A 17,192-nucleotide genomic window follows, 5' to 3' on the forward strand; every position below is an offset into this window, starting at 1 on the left:
TATTGATTCCTGGTTCACGTGGTGTCCTTAGGTCCCCAGCTCCACTGTGTTTTCTCTGGGTGAGAAATGGTAGATGGAGGAGTCTTGGGGTCCTTATGGAGGCTCACTCAAGGCTCACCTCATCAGATGCCAGCAGAGGAGAATTCACTTTCCCAGGTGCTCAAACAAAAATCCTGGAATGTGACCTAGGTCACATGCCCATTCCTGACCCAGTAACAGTGTTTGGAGGTGGCTGATGCCACTCTGAGATCCACTTGAAGTTTGGAAATGACTTTCCTCCATCTCTCCCACATCCTGTGACATCCATCAAAGGAGGTCATAGATTTCCCAGATCTACCCTTGTTCAAACATTTCAGAGGGGTACAAAGAATAATGGTTTAAAGTTTAGGACCTTGGAATCAGATAGAACTGGATCCAAATCCTGGCTCTACCAGAGCAAGGGAACGGGACCAAGTACTTAAATTCTCTGAGACTCAGTTTCTCAGTTTTCCCAGCTGTAAAATGGGAGTGTTAATAATACCTAAGTCATTGGGTTGTTAAGAGGATAAAATAAATTGTGCCTGGTATGATTATTATTCTATAATGCCTGACACAATTAGGTGCTCAATAAATACTATTTTTATTGCTAAGAACTTCCTCCTTTGTGGACGGAGACCAACACTATGGAAAAACATACTAAATTCTGAAGATTCTCCTTGCATTTCCTAGAAGGGACCAATTTGACACTGTTGTCCTGGGGGTAAGCAGATTTTCCTGTCAATTTTCCTGTTATTCTTTGCATGCAGCAAGTGGAGGACTCAATGTGAAAGATGGAGGGTGGGGGAAAACTAAGTATATGAAATGTCTTAAGCATCAGTGTGTGTGTGTGTGTGTGTGTGTGTGTGTGAGTGAACTAGGAAGTTTATGCTAGGAGTAACTACCAGAGATTCATTAATCATTTCCAAAGAGCAACATAGGGCGCTTTGGAGAAATCTGCCAAATTTTGAGTCACCTATGAATTTAGCAACACCCCTAGACATTGCCCAGACCTTCTCTTAGATTTGTCCATAAAATGGGGAAAATTGAGGCATTTTTGTTTTGTCATTTAAAGCAAAGCAATCTTGCCCAAATTTCATATTTTAAGGAAATTGTAAAAATATTAATAACATGAATTCAATTGTAAAATGCATTTTGTATTTATCTTAAAGAATTAAACAATACTGGAATTAAACGTGAGAGAACATTTTTTTAATATCACCTAGGAACTGCACCTTTCTGAAAAGTAAAATGTTATTTTTTTGAGAGACAGCAACAGTGGAGGTAATTTCCCAAGTAAAATATGCGAATTACGTTGAAATATATGGTGTGACTACGTAAATATAAAATGTGACAGCCCGTTTTGTATTCCAAAACTGAGCTCCCGTTTGTTGAGATTAAGATAGCTATTGGCGCCCTCTTGTGGAAATTATTATTTTAGCTATTATTATTTTAGGTGTTTAGTTAGAAAGGAAAATCAACACAATTATTAAGGCATACCTGTCATAGATGTGTTTTTTCCAGGCACTTTTGATGACTTCAAATTAATCATATAGTTTTGTTTATACACGAAGTCCAGGAGGAGATTTTAATATGTAGCATAATGATGGTCTTTGCAGATTTACATTATGACTGTTTTTTTCTTAAGTAGATTTTGATCTGTCATCTGATTCAACTTTTCTAAGAACCTTAATCAGACCTGGTTTATGTACATTTATATTTCACCTCAAAAAGTTGAACCTGAGGGCTTCCCTGGTGGTGCAGTGGTTCAGAGTCCGCCTGCCGATGCAGGGGACGCGGGTTCGTGCCCCGGTCCGGGAGGATCCCACATGCTGTGGAGCGGCTGGGCCCGTGAGCCATGGCCGCTGAGCTTGCGCGTCCGGAGCCTGTGCTCCACAATGGGAGAAGCCACAGCAGTGAGAGGCCCGCGTACCGAAAAACAAACAAACAAACAAACAAACAAAAGTTGAACCTGATAGGTACATTAAAATAAAAATACTTTTCACAAGCTTTAAACTTCTGTCCAGCATCTGCCCTGCCAAAACTTCTCTTGATGGCCCTCCTCCAGAGATAGGTTTTGACCCAGCACCTGAGCCAGTTTCAATCAAGTGGGAAATCCTCTACCAGCTTTAGCTGCCATGGCCACTTCCATCTCCTTAGCAGCTGGCTATCCCTGCTATATGTCAGAATATAAAGAAGAACAGTCACACTGGCCCAAGACTGAAAGTAATCCTTGGGCTACAGAATTCTCTGGTATTCAGGGTATTCAAGGAGTGGGTGGCCAACTGCTTGGTAGGCGCACAGCAGAGTGCATTCAAGGTCAGTTATGTGGACTCAGTGATCTTCGTCATCCCTTCGAACTCTGAGATTCTAAAGCTCCTCTGTGTAATGTGATGTCCAGCCCTGCTGAATGGACTAACCTGCAGATTTGAACCCACTCATTGCAGGTCTATATGTCCCTCTGGAATTACTCTATCAAGTAAACTCTTGGAACCTCCACAGGGCCATTCAAAGTGCACATTAATCAGGGCACTGGAGCAGAATAGACATATGATGCCCTTTCACCATTATTTTTAAACAGTTGTAAATAATTATGGAATATATAAGTTATCTTTAGCAGAAAACTGTCAAGCATAATAACTGGTGGATGCCAGTTAAGATAAGGAAATGGTAGAAGGTGTAGGGTCACATATTCAAGGGAAGCGTTAAGCATCCTGAGTGAAGGTAATGTGTGGGTTTGGGAGCACAGAGGAGCCGGATTCAAATCCTGGTTCTGTTATTTACTAGACGAATGACCCCAGACAAATATCTGAGCTTCCTTCATCTATTGATATAAGAATTATTATGCTTACCTCACAGAGTTGCAGTAAGAATTAAATAGCATAAGAAAATGTGAAGCACAGAGCATGGTATGTAGAAGGCTCTCAAAAAATGCTAGGTATTCTCATTAAGGGACAGAAACAATACAAAAGGTGGAGCCGTAGCCAGAAAGGGTCCTTGATGTTTAAGGCCCCACAAGCATGGAGAAAGCACACTAAAGTGTTTCCTGTATATAATTAAATTGTGTTCATTGATTATCCCTGATAAGCTTACCTTATGAATTAGGGGACTATCTCCATCTTCCCTAATATTTTATCTTTGATTATTGATTGGGACACATTTTAATCTCTCAGCATTTGGATGCACACAGTAAGCACTCTTATCTGACTTAATTATATATCGATAAGAGCAGGGCACTATAATCTGTATAACTCACTGGGCTTTTCATAAGGACATCTCTAAACTTGACAGCAAAAACTTTTAGGAAACAACAGCTTCAGGTCCCTACAGTGAAGGATCTGTGGAGAACTTTGATAGATTAGCCCTGACTATTCTATAGTTCAAAGTGAAACTGTTGGATTGGTCAGGCCTACAAACTGCGCGATCACAGTTTATATATACAAAAGGATAATTTACGAAGATAGTAGCATTCAGAAGATGCATAATTTAAGGCAAAAATCTTTTGGAGAATGATATTTGTAATTATTAGCTAAAGTGATGCCATCATGTGGCAAAAGCAAAAATCACATGCACTCAGAGCCAATTCTAAGAGTAGCAATCTTGGACTGATTTTAATTAATTCATTTTGATAATTAATTGATTTTCATTAATTGATTTTCATTTATATTATTATTTCAAATATTTTACATAGTGAAACTTTATTACTGTCTTTTAGTTGGATGACTTCAAATGCATGTAATTGAAATGTGCATAAAATGTGTATAAAAGTGCATAAGATATGTAAAATGATTAAATGGACTCCTGAAGCTAAGTGAAACGTGATGAAGTCCGGACTTGGATAACGTTAACTAAGCATTAGATTGCTTTGCTTTTTTTAGAACTCTGCTAAATAATTTGATTGATTCCCTGAGTAAAAATATATAGAGTGCTAAAAGAATTGACTAGCATTAAAAATATAAAGGCAAGGCCTTGTCAGTATGGCAGGCTGAGTGCATGCAAATGTAAAGAAAAGTGAGAAAGATACAGCTGAGGAGGTTTAGATTGGGCGTCCGAAACCTGGAGCTGGAGAAAATGGTGTGTGGGAATGAGAACACAGAGGAAAACTAGAGTTTTAAATTAAAATATATACTTAGAAAGTTGACCCCTGAATTCCCAGCCACCACACCCTCTGTATGCACAGAACTCCAGGCAGCCAGACTCTCATGCCCCAAGAAACAAACTGGAATTTATTGATACCTCTCTGGCTTTTATTCCAAAATGCTATGGAAAAACCCTCTTCTTCTGGTTAAGATAAACATGGGCAAGATTTATCCTTCCAATTGAAACAGCTAAAAAACAGGACAAAACACATGAAACAACAGTTCTCAGGACACTAAAGCAGAGAAAACTAAAAAGCAGACAGAGGCAAAAAAAAAAAAAAAAAAAAAACAACATTAGGTAAAGAGGAAGAAAGGTAAAGTAACAAGCAAAAATAAAAACAAGACGCTGTAGAGAAATGTCTTTAAAATACCTAAAGAAAAATAACTATCAACCTAGAATTAGGTTGGATATAGTGTTCTGTATGTTAATGAGATCAAACTGATTAACTTGTATCCAGATCTTCTATATGCTTACTGATTTCTGTCTGCTCGTTTGTTTATCAGTTGTTAGACTTGTGTTCATAGATGTGGGTTAATATCCTCAACTATGATTGTGGATTTATCTACCTTTTCTTTAATTCTGTCAATATTTGTTTTATGTATTTTGAAGCCATGATATATACTAATTTAGGGCTGTTGTACCTTCTTCTTGAATTGACCTTTTCATTATGATGTATTATCCTTCAGTTCTTACACTTCTTGCCTTATATTTTGTTCTATGTGAATATAGTCACACCAGGTTTCTTCTAGTTAGTGTTTTATTTTCGATCTGCCTGCTCTCTTCTTGAGCTCTACTTCCTTGTGCCAGGGTTTGGAAAACACTCTCAAAGAGAAAGCTGGAATGAAAGTGAGGCTCGCCACATGTCCTTTCCTTCCCTCAAGGACCTTAGCCCTTTCTATCTAGTGCCTGTAGAGAGCTGCTTAATGTGGCTGAATTCTCTTTCACTCCATTCTTTTTTCCTTACTTTAAAAGTGACACTGCAAGGATCAGCAAATATGGCCTGAGGAACAAAGTGGCCCATCTCCAGTTTTTACAAATCATTTTATTGAAACAAGCCCTACTCATCCACTTACATATTATCACCGGCTGCTTTCAAGGCACGACAACAGAGTTGAGCAGCTATGATGGAGATCATATGGTTGGGATGTCTAAATATTTACTGTCTGGCTCTTTACAGAAGAAGTTTGTCGACCCCTGAGGTACAGAGAAGGAAAAATTATGTGTAGCCTGAGGGCATGGGGTGGGGTGGCAGTTAGGGTTGGAAGAGATTTTTCTCAGCTAGGCCTGCCTGCAGTCTTCACCGGCCAGAACAGGCTCTGTTCTCTCTTCTTGGGCTTTATTAAAAGTCTTCAGCCAGGTTTACTTCATAATGCCAGGGGTGTCCTCTTTACATCTAGGGATAAACTTGGGCTTCAGGTCATCCTCAACCTCTAGCTGGATTTGGGCCTCTGGAACTTTTGTTACTTTTAAGGAAACACAGCCCCGCTTGTGCTGTTGCCGGGTATTCAGGCGTCAGTCATTTCTACTCTCATACTGCTGACAGGTGTGTGAAAAGTGAATTGGCTCCCTTCTTGAGCACCTTTAAGACGAGGAAGACTTTTCCTGGCCTGTCCACCAAGGAATCTGGGCTCAGCCTCTCCCTGCACCTGCAACTGCCTCAGATCTCTTTTTTATTTCTGAGGGCGTGGGTCTTCCAATTCTATAGGTTTCTGCTTCACCAAATCCCCTTTGGTAATGTTTTTCAGGTTTTTGTTTCCCTCAGCCCCCTCTCTTAATGACTCCAGAAAGTGAGTGCTAGGAGCTTTCCTAGAGCCCATACCGCACTCCTTAAGGGAGCTTTGCTTTTCATTGGTTATCAACCCTTGTTGGGGGCATTTTTCTCTGTTTTTTAACCAATTTGTTGTGTATGTCTAGATTTTACAGTAATGAAACTTTGAGATCTGGTTTTCCTCTACCATCTGAAACTGGGAGATTCTATATTGGTTTTAGAATATGGTCGGTAAAGAACATATTTGCAAAAAGCTCTTTTGTATCTAATTTCTTTCCACTTGTAAGGTGAAGGATTTGCAATTGGAATCATTAACCACAAGGGGGAGTGTTTCTTTTGATTTTCATTTCCTTCAATAAAACTAACAAATACATATAGTTTTATGCTGGGTTTTATGTTTCTGACCAGTGAATAAAACTACACGAGTAGAATGTGATATTTTGTAAATAATTCTATCCAATCACAAAGCCTAATCAGCAATTTTTGTGTACACCTACAAGGTGCAAGGCTCTCTGCTAGGCTGTTAGTAGATGCTACAATCTGTCTTTACAAGCCAGATATATAGAAAGGAGCTTGAAATATTGGGTGATTTGTTAAAATGAGCAATTCCAGATGGGTTTGTGTTGAACTAATAATCTACACAATAACTACTGCATCATCTATTTTTAATGAGAAATTCAAATACCACCAAAAATATCTTAAAGATATGAGTCAAATGTCTACAGATCTCCTACCACACAGTTCAAACTTCCCCACAGAGAGATATTTTCACTTTCTATAAATTCTGCTACACTTAATAAAAAGGTAAATGTGGACTGAGATTTGAAAATCTATTTCTCTATTTTTTTAACATAGCATACAGGTTTCAACTTGCTTAAAGTCACTGAAGCTAAGTAGCATTTCATGGAGAGTTCCTGATAATGGGCCCAAACATATGACAAGGAACCTGGGGCTAGATACCATTTAATAGCTTAAAATGATGACAGAAGATATTTGAGCAAAATAAGGAATTTATTATTTTTCATAAGTGAAGTGTCCAGGGATGAGGCTTTGTTGGCTTCCTTTTCAGAACTGTTTGAGCTCAGGCTCCTCACAAATGGCTCCAAGCGGATGCAGTCATATCTGAAAAAGTGTGTGTGTGTGTGTGTGTGTCTTGCTAATGAAAGTGGAATAAAATCCAAACTGGCTTTCAGGACCTCCCAGGATCTATATGTTCAGATTCCCTTTAATTTCTTAAAAATCATCCCACCAGGCTCTCTCCCTTATATTTCAGACACACTAGCCTCTCTTCTATTCTTCAAATGTGCTGAGTCTTTTCCTACCCCAAAGCCAGGCTGCCTCTGTCCAGAATGCTCTTCCCCCAGCACGGCACAGGCTGGCTCCGCTGCTGCTTCAGGTCTCAGCTCAGCTCAGTGTTCATTCCCTCCTGATCCTAACGAATGTGCACCCTGCTCCTCCCCTTCTCATTTCCTTCATATCACTCATCATAAACTACCCTTATTTGTTTTCTTGCATATAGTCTGTCTTTCTAACTAGAAAGCAAGCTCTGTGATGCAAGGACCTTATTTTTATAGTTCACAGTGTATCCCCAGTGCTTAAATAACAATAAACACTCAATAAATATTTATAGAATAAACATATTACTTTTTTAAACATCTTTATTGGAGTATAATTGCTATAAATGTTGTGTTAGTTTCTGCTGTATAACAAAGTGAGTCAGCTATACGTACACATATATCCCCATATCCCCGCCCTCTTGAGCCTCCCTCCCACCCTCCCTATCCCACCCCTCTAGTTGGTCACAAAGCACCGAGCTGATCTCCCTGTGCTATGTGGCTACTTCCCACTAGCTATCTATTTTACATTTGGTAGTGTATATATGTCCATGCCACTCTCACTTCGTCCCAGCTTACCCTTCCCCCTCCCCGTGTCCTCAGCTCCATTTTCCATGTCTGCATCTTTATTTCTGACCTGCCCCTAGGTTCGTCAGAACCATTTTGTTTTTTCTTTTAGATTCCATATATATTTGTTAGCATACAGTATTTGGTTTTCTCTTTCTGACTTACTTCACTCTGTATGACAAACTCTAGGTCCATCCACCTCACTACAAATAACTCAATTGTGTTTCTTTTTATGGCTGAGTAATATTCCATTGCATATATGTGCCACATCTTCTTTATCCATTCATCTGTCGATGGACACTTAGGGTATTCCCATGTCCTGGCATTTCCATGTCCTGGCTATTGTAAATAGTGCTGCAATGAACATTGTGGTACATGGCTCTTTGAATTATGGTTTTCTCAGGGTATATGCCCAGTAGTGGGATTGCTGGGTCATATGGTAGTTCTATTTGTAGTTTTTTAAGGAACCTCCATATTGTTCTCCATAGTGGCTGTATCAATTTAGATTCCCACCGATGGTGCAAGATGGTTCCCTTTTCTCCACACCCTCTCCAGCATTTATTGTTTGTAGATTTCTTGATGATGGCCATTCTGACTGGTGTGAGGTGATACCTCATTGTAGTTTTGATTTGCATTTCTCTAATGATTAGTGGTGTTGAGCATCCTTTCATGTGTTTGTTGGCAATCTGTATATCTTCTTTGTAGAAATGTCCATTTAGGTCTTCTGCCCATTTTTGGATTGGGTTGTTTGTTTTTTTGATATTGAGCTACATGAGCTGCTTGTATATTTTGGAGATTAATCCTTTGTCAGTTGCTTCATTTGCAAATATTTTCTCCCATTCTGAGGGTTGTCTTTTCGTCTTGTTTATGGTTTCCTTTGCTGTGCAAAAGCTTTGAAGTTTCATTAGGTCCCATTTGTTTATTTTTGTTTTTATTTCCATTTGTCTAGGAGGTGGGTCAAAAAGTATCTTGCTGTGATTTATATCAAAGGGTGTTCTGCCTGTGTTTTCCTCTAAGAGTTTTATAGTTTCTGGCCTTACTTTTATGTCTCTAATCCATTTTGAGTTTATTTTTGTGTATGGTGTTAGGGAGTGTTCTAATTTCATTCGTTTACATGTAGCTGTCCAGTTTTCCCAGCACCACTTATTGAAGAGGCTGTCTTTTCTCCACTGTATATTCTTGCCTCCTTTCTCAAAGATAAGGTGACCATATGTGCGTGGGTTTATCTCTGGGCTTTCTATCCTGTTCCATTGATCTATCTTTCTGGTTTTGTGCCAGTACCATACTGTCTTGATTACTGTAGCTTTGTAGTATAGTCTGAAGTCAGGGAGCTTGCTTCCTCCAGCTCCGTTTTTCTATCTCAATATTGCTTTGGCTATTCGGGGTCTTCTGTGTTTCCATATAAATTGTGAATTTTTTTGTTCTAGCTCTGTGAAAAATGCCATTGGTAGTTTGATAGGGATTGCATTGAATCTGCAGATTGCTTTGGGTAGTGTAGTCATTTTCACAATGTTGATTCTTCCAATCCAAGAACATGGTATTTCTCTCCATCTGTTTGTATCGTCTTTAATTTCTTTCATCAGTGTTTTATAGTTTTCTGCATACAGGTCTTTGGTCTCCTTAGGTAGGTTTATTTCTAGATATTTTATTCTTTTTGTTGCAATGGTAAATGGGAGTGTTTCCTTAATTTCTCTTTCAGATTTTTCATCATTAGTGTATAGGAATGCCAGAGATTTCTGTGCATTAATTTTGTAACCTGCTACTTTACCAAATTCATTGATTAGCTCTAGTAGTTTTCTGGTAGCATCTTTAGGATTCTCTATGTATAGTATCATGTCATCTGCAAAGAGTGACAGTTTTACTTCTTCTTTTCTGATTTGGATTCCTTTAATTTCTTTTTCTTCTCTGATTGCTCTGGCTAAAACTTCCAAAACTATGTTGAATAGTAGTGGTGAGAGTGGGCAGCCTTGTCTTGTTCCTGATCTTAGTGGAAATGGTTTCAGTTTTTCACCACTGGGAACAATGTTGGCTTTGGGTTTGTCATATAATGGCCTTTTTTATGTTGAAGTAGGTTCCCTCTATGCCTACTTTTTGGAGAGTTTTTGTCATAAATCAGTGTTGAATTTTGTTGAAAGCTTTTTCTGCATCTATTGAGATTATAGTATGTTTTTTATCCTTCAATTTGTTAATATGGTGTATCACATTGATTGATTTGCATATATTGAAGAATCCTTGCATTTCTGGGATAAACCCCACTTGATCATGGTATATGATCCTTTTAATATGCTGTTGGATTCTGTTTGCTAGTATTTTGTTGAGGATTTTTGCATCTATGTTCATCAGTGATTTTGGCCTGTAGTTTTCTTTTTTTGTGACATCTTTCTCTGGTTTTGGTGTCAGGGTAATGGTGGTCTCAATATATTTAAAAAATCAAGCAACACAAATTTACAAGAGGAAGCAAAAGAATTTTTTATATTATCCACAATTCTACCACCCAGATACAGTAACTGTTGTTATTTGGTGAATGTTATTCCATCCCTTTTCTTTGGGTGTTAAAGTTATATATATATAATATATATGTAATGCAATTATACTATATACTATTCTTCTTTTCAAATTTTCTCTAATTTCACTTTTATTTTTACTTTTAGTTTATTTTATTTACAACAAAATAACTGAAGTGAAACTGAAGGAATTAATAATCATCAGATTATCTACTCACAAGACATAGTCACCCCTAAAACACCCTTCTAAACTTAACAAGACTGTAAGAACTATTAAGAGGCTTGAACCAATGTTTTGTTAACTACATGTTCCAATTTGGGGCAGTTTCTTTTTTTTTTTTAATATTGTGATGTCACTTACATTTTATTCCATAACCATAATCCCACAATTGTTTTTGTTTTATATTTAAAGGGATTAAAATCTCACCTCCAGTTTTTTTTTTTTAACCATTAACTTCCTTATCACTGAGTTTTAAAGTTTGATTACCCTCTTGATTGACTGGATTTTTGCTGAAGGAAATTTTTTAAAAAGAGCTCTTGGTTATTGTCTTTTTGAGTTTTTGTGGGTTTAGGAGTGTCAGTTTGCCCTTTGTCAACACCAGCTTGGCTGTATGTAATAATTTGGGTCATGCTTTTGCTTTCAGACTTTATAAAATATTGCACACCACCATCTTCTGGCATCACATGTTTCAGGCAAGTCTAAGTTCGTTGTCATCATTCCCCTGTTTTTCTATCTGGATGGGAATAAAATTCTTTATCCTTGACGTTTAGCAACTTTGCCAGAATATTCATTGGTGTTAGTCCTTGTCAATTTCTTCTGCTGTGGGCTACTACTTGATATCTCCAGCCTCATTTCCCACTACTTCCTTGCAGGGGGCATGCCCACCTTGCCAACTTTTTGCCCTTCTGTGACCTCATTATGCTGTTTTAATATCCTTCTGGCTTGGCACAGGCTAGTAAAATTCCCTCATCCCTACCCTCCACCCTGCTGTTTGCTGCTGCTCTTTCCAGCAGATTTAGCTCAAGCAACTCTCTCCTCCATGAGGACTTCCAGAGCACACTCCTCAGGTGACTGGCCACTCTCCCCTTCCACCCCTATGAAATGTAACATGTACCCCTAGTATTACATTTGGTGCACTGATCTACCATCACTGGTTTATGACTGTCTCACATCCAGGACTGTGAGCTCCAAGGGGAGGGCCGCCTAGTTTATACCCACATAACTACGCAATTTAAAAGAGTTTATGTTGGTAAAATGTTGGAGATTTTAGATCAGGAGTCCCCAACCCCTGGACCATGGACTGGTACCGGTCCGTGGCCTGTTAGGAACCGGGCCGCACAGCAGGAGGTGAGCAGCGGGCGAGCTGAGAGAGCAAAGCTTCATGTGTATTTACAGCCGCTCCCCATCACTCGCATTACTGCCTGAGCTCCGCCTCCTGTCAGATCAGCAGCGGCATTAGATTCTTATAGGAGTGCAAATCCTACTGTGAACTGCGCATGTGAGGGACCTAGGTTGCGAGCTCCTTATGAGAATCTAACGCCTGATGATCTGAGGGGGAGCTGAGGCGGTGATGCTAGAGCTGGGGAGCGGCTGCAAATACAGATTATCATCAGCAGAGAGGTTTGACTGCACAGAGACCATAATAAATCAACTGCTTGCAGACTCAGATCAAAACCCTATCAGTGAGTGGCAAGTGACGACAATTAAGCTGCACCTGGTGGCAGGCTTTAAGTCAGAATCCGACACTTATTTTAGTCTGCGCTTGGCCCACCCATTATTATTATTATTATTATTTTTTTTTTTTTTTTGCAGTACGCGGGCCTCTCACTGTTGTGGCCTCTCCCGTTGCGGAGCACAGGCTCCGGATGCACAGGCTCAGCGGCCATGGCTCATGGGCCCAGCCGCTCCGCGGCATATGGGATCCTCCCGGACCGGGGCACGAACCCATATCCCCTGCATCGGCAGGCGGACTCTCAACCACCGTGCCACCAGGGAAGCCCCCACCCATTATTTTATTTACCACTTCCATCTGTTCCTCTTTCCGGCACTGCACACTTGTCTCAGTCACAGTTTTGGTAAGCCCACAAGCTAATCCTACCCAAAATGTGTAAAAAACAAACATCACTGGAGAGCTTCTTTGGAAAGGGGGAAAGACCCAATGATGAGACAGCAGAAGACTCTAAGACTGCCAACAAAAAGAAAGCTGAGTTTAAAAGAAAATACCAAGTCCTACTTAAATTACAGGTTCATTGCAACAGGTGATTCACATTCTCCAAGCCAGCTTTGTATAATATGTGGCGACTGGCTATCCAACAAAGCCGTGAAACCTTCAAAACTGCTTCACCACATGGAGGTCAAGCATCCTGCATTAAAAGACAAGGCTTTGGAGTTTTTCAAAAGAAAAAAGCGTGAACACGAAGAACAGAAGCAATTACTGAAGGTCACCACTTCATCAAATGTGTCTGCCTGGAGAGCATCATTCTTAATGGCTAACCACATTGCTAAAGCTAAGAAGCCCTTTACTGTTGGTGAAGAGTTGATCCTGCTGCTGCTAAGGACATTTGTCATGAACTTTTAGGAGAGGCTGCAGTTCAAAAGATGACATGGACTCCTCTTCTGGCTAGCACTGTAACTAGACGAATTGATGAAATAGCAGAGGATATTGAGGCACAATTGTTAGGATTAATGAGTCACTGTGGTACACAATCCAAGTTGACAAGTCTACTGACGTTGACAACAAGGCAACAATGCTTGTTTTCGTGTGATATATTTTTCAGGAGGATGTGCATGAGGATATGTTATATGCACTTTTGTTGCCAACCAACACCACAGCTGCAGAACTATTCAAGTCTTTGAATGATTACATATCAGGAAAACTGAATGGATCATTTTGTGTCGGTATATGCATGGACGGAGCTGCTGCCATGACTTCACGGCCTTCTGGTTTCACTACTCGGGTCAAAGAGGTCGCTTCTGAATGTGAGTCTGTGCACTGTGTCATCCATAGAGAAATGCTGGCTAGCTGGAAAATGTTACCTGAACTTAATAACATTTTGCAGGATGTGATTAAAATTATCAACCACATTAAAGTACGTGCCCTTAACTCACGTCTGTTCACGCAGCTCTGTGAGGAGATGGACACAGAGCACACACGTCTTCTCTTATACACAGAAGTGAGATGGCTTTCTAAAGGTAGATCACTGGCCAGAGTTTCTGAGTTACGAGAGCCACTCCAGAGATTTCTTTTAGAAAAACAGTCACCCCTGGCAGCACATTTCAGTGACACAGATGGGTCGCAAAACTTGCTTACTTGTGTGACACATTCAACCTGCTCAACAAACTCAACCTGTCACTTCAGGGGAGAACAACAGCTGTGTTCAAGTCAGCATATAACGTGGCTGCATTCAAAGCCAAACTGGAATTATGGGGGCGATGAGTGAACATTGGGATTTTTGACATGTTTCAAACATTAGCAGAGATTTTGAGAGACTGAACCAGGGCCTTCTTTCTTCTAGCTGGTGCATGATCACTTCTCTCAGCTTTCAAAAGAGTTTGAGCATTACTTCCCAACCACAAAAGACCCCTGAACTGGGAAGGAATGGATCTGAGACCCATTTGTGATAAGCCAGGTGAATCAACTTTGTCCGTGCTAGAAGAGGATCAGCTGCTTGAGATCACAAATGACGGTGCCCTTAAAATTATGTTTGAGATAACTTCAAATCTCCATACGTTCTGGATTAAAGTCAAGGCGGAATATCCTGAGATTGCCACAAAAGCACTGAAAAGCCTGCTTGCATTTCCAACATCCTGTCTTTGTGAAGCAGGGTTTTCTGCAGTGACAGCAACCAAAACGAGATCACGGAGGAGACTGTACATTAGCAACACACTTGGGGTGTCACTGTCTCCCATCACCCCCAGATGGGACCATCTAGTTGCAGGAAAACAAGCTCAGGACTCCCACTGATTTTGCATTATGGTGAGTTGTATAATTATTTCATTATATATTACAATGTAACAATAGTAGAAATAAAGTGCACAATGAATGCAATGCACTTGAATCATCCTGAAACCACCGCCCCCCCTTCCATGGAAAAATTGTCTTCTACAAAACTGGTCCCTGGTGCCGAAAAGGTTGGGGACCGCTGTTTTAGATGGTGTGTGGACAAATTACTAAGCAGGTAGTAAACAGGAAAAGTGTAAATGTGATACAGTTCGAGTGCTCAGATACGTTGAATGCTTTAAGTCTTTAGGGAACAGTAATCATAAAGCAGAAGGTTGGTAGATAAAAAGTGTTAAAGAGAACCCTGCAGTTGAGCGGCGAAAACAGTCGAGCTTCTATAACGGAGGTGGCAGGTGTCCAGGAGAGTCCGGGGTCAGCTCTCCCACACTTCAGCCTCTCAGCTGAGGCTAAAGACATGCGTGGTCAGCCCTTTTCCCGTTTAGCGACACCTACAGCTCTCGCCCACCACCGCGACCTATCTACGCGAGTGAACACCAAGTTCCAGGAGCCTGCTGCGCAAACGAAGCGGGGAGAACGGCGGGGAGGAGTTAGCTCTGCGCATGCTCTATGTGGGCGGAGGGGGGGCCGGCAGGTTGCGCCTGCGCGCTGCGCACTGCGTACTGCGTCGATCAGACGCCTCGGCTTCCGCGGCAGGATGCCCGGCTAGGGTTCGCTAGCGGGATGGTGCCGCGGTGCCAGGTAAGAATGGGGACGCTCTCCGGCCTTGTGTCTGTCCTCGCCTTTCCCCTCCACAGACCCGGTCCTGCTCGCCCAGACCCCGGCGACGCCACCGCCGCGGTAGGCCCTCCCGACTTCGGAGGCTTTGCTCTGGTCTCCCCAACGAAAGTCAAGTCCATTCCGCGAACTCTTGTTCTGCAGGTGACGGCCTGGAAGACCAGCTGGTTTCTAAAGCACCCGCGATATTTGCCCTTGCTTCTCAGATGGTTCGTTTCTAAGAAGACAGGTTGTCAATATAGAAAGAAATGCCCTTAACTAAGAATTCTTTGATGAAATGTGCTCCATCTGTGCGTTTGCGAACCCTTGATTATTTGCCGGCCTCTTGATTATTTCGTAGAGAATGATTTGCTCTCAGTCACAGGTGGGTTATTTTACTTGGTCGGATCGCTTAGATACCAGGCTGTCTGCATAGGTTTGTCCTAGGAAATAGAAGTTTATCCTGTATTTCAGACCCATCTGCTTTTGTAAATATCAGGGTTTGTGTGTTGCATAACTTAATCCTGGACAGCTGGGTTCAGTGTAATGTACACTGGAATCAAAGGTCATATGACAACCGTGAAGGACGTGTCTTTCACTTATTTGGTCATTTATTTGTGTAATTCATCTCTTGACTCAGACATTTGTTCACTGCTAAAGTATAAAAGGTGCTAGAATTTTATGTTAAAGGCCAACCTAATGGTTTCTAAGAAGATATTGTTAGGATTTTAGTTGTGGCACACATAACATTTATAAAACTAAAAAGCATCTGGAAATTAGTCTGACTTGTACTTAAAACATAAAAATTTTTCAAAATTTGAACTTGTAGGTATGCTGAAATTTTTATGGGCACTTTTAATTTTTTCTAATTTATAAAAAGTGTCTTTGATTAAAGTAATACATTTGAAAAACAAAACCCAGCGTGGACAGTCAGAAAAGGACTATGGATTGTTATTGTTAAAAACATTTTCTTTCTTTTCAGGTGGAGGTGTTGTATTTTGCAGAAAGTGCTGAAATAACAGGAATTCGCTCAGAGACCATTTCTGTGCCACAAGAAATAAAAGCATTGCAGCTGTGGAATGAGTTAGAAACGCGCCATCCTGGGTAGTTAAAATTTTGCAGAATGTATATGATTAACACTTTTTAATATTTAAAAATGTGTGAGTAAATGATAAAAGGAAAAAGTTAACTTAGATTTCCATGTTTAATGTCAAAAGGATCATTAGTTGTATTTTTTCTGAAAACTTAAGTTCTAGTATTTAAAAATGCAAAATTCCTTAATAAGGGTTAAAGATATTTTACTTAAAAAACACAGTGAGCTGTGATACTCCCAAAGGGACATGATTATATTTGCTTTTATAATTTACAAAATACTGAAAATGTAGATTCTGCATTTTTGTAACGTTAAATGAAATTGTTACGTGTCCTGTTAAAAATGTGTGCTTTAAACTTTTATGTCCTGCCCCTTTTTTAGAGAACTCAAAATATAAATTTTTAAGATTGAAAGAAAAATGAAAGATAACAAACAGCTGCTGCTGAATTTGATTTTTTACAATATTTGATTTTTTTTCTGGTTCTTGAAAATGTATCATTTTACTGCTGTTGTTCGTACCTCAATGAGTCTTTTTTGGAACAATATATAAAAGTGGCCTATTTGAACGTGTTCCAGGTATATTAGTAGTGTCACTTAAATTGTGTGAATGTTTAACTTGGAAGTCTTAGTGCTGTGTAAAAGACAGCCCACAATGTATGTTCATAAAGAAAATTATTCCTTCTTGATTTCATATCTTTTTAAGTTCTTAAAATTCCCTGATAATCAATGAAACGTAGTGGGGCCTCTTCCTACTTTACCTTTAACGTTATACCTGCTGAGAGGCACCTGGTGTTTTGGAACCTTTCATGCTATACTTAATATACTTGTATGCTTAGATGGAAAGCTCCTGGGGAGGGCATGTACTGATTAAGAAATTGTCATTTTTTTTTTTGACCTGGTCTGAATGTTGTCTCCAGTCTAGTGTTTTTTTGTTTGTTTCTTTAATTCCCCAAGACACCCAACATCCAGTAAAGAGTTGTTAGCAGTTTACTGCATTCTTTGTGGTGAATAAGTATGTTCTTCAGTGGATATATCCTTTCTCTGCAAAATATGAGT

At 39.9% G+C, this 17,192-nt stretch overlaps 1 protein-coding gene across 3 annotated transcripts in view; it reads left to right on the forward strand.

The window, feature by feature from the left end:
* The first annotated feature begins 16,033 nt into the window (after positions 1–16,033).
* Positions 16,034–17,192, forward strand: part of MOCS2 (molybdenum cofactor synthesis 2) — a 33,719-nt gene continuing 32,560 nt past the window's right edge. For all 3 annotated transcript variants that reach the window (XM_082621639.1, XM_082621638.1, XM_082621637.1), the window contains exon 1: positions 16,034–16,147. The gene's annotated coding sequence lies outside the window, so the exon portion shown is untranslated. The remainder of the gene's footprint in view (positions 16,148–17,192) is intronic.

Source organism: Mesoplodon mirus, assembly GCF_964341445.2.
Source record: "Mesoplodon mirus genome assembly, chromosome: 5".
In the NCBI taxonomy this organism is placed as follows: Eukaryota; Metazoa; Chordata; class Mammalia; order Artiodactyla; family Ziphiidae; genus Mesoplodon; species Mesoplodon mirus.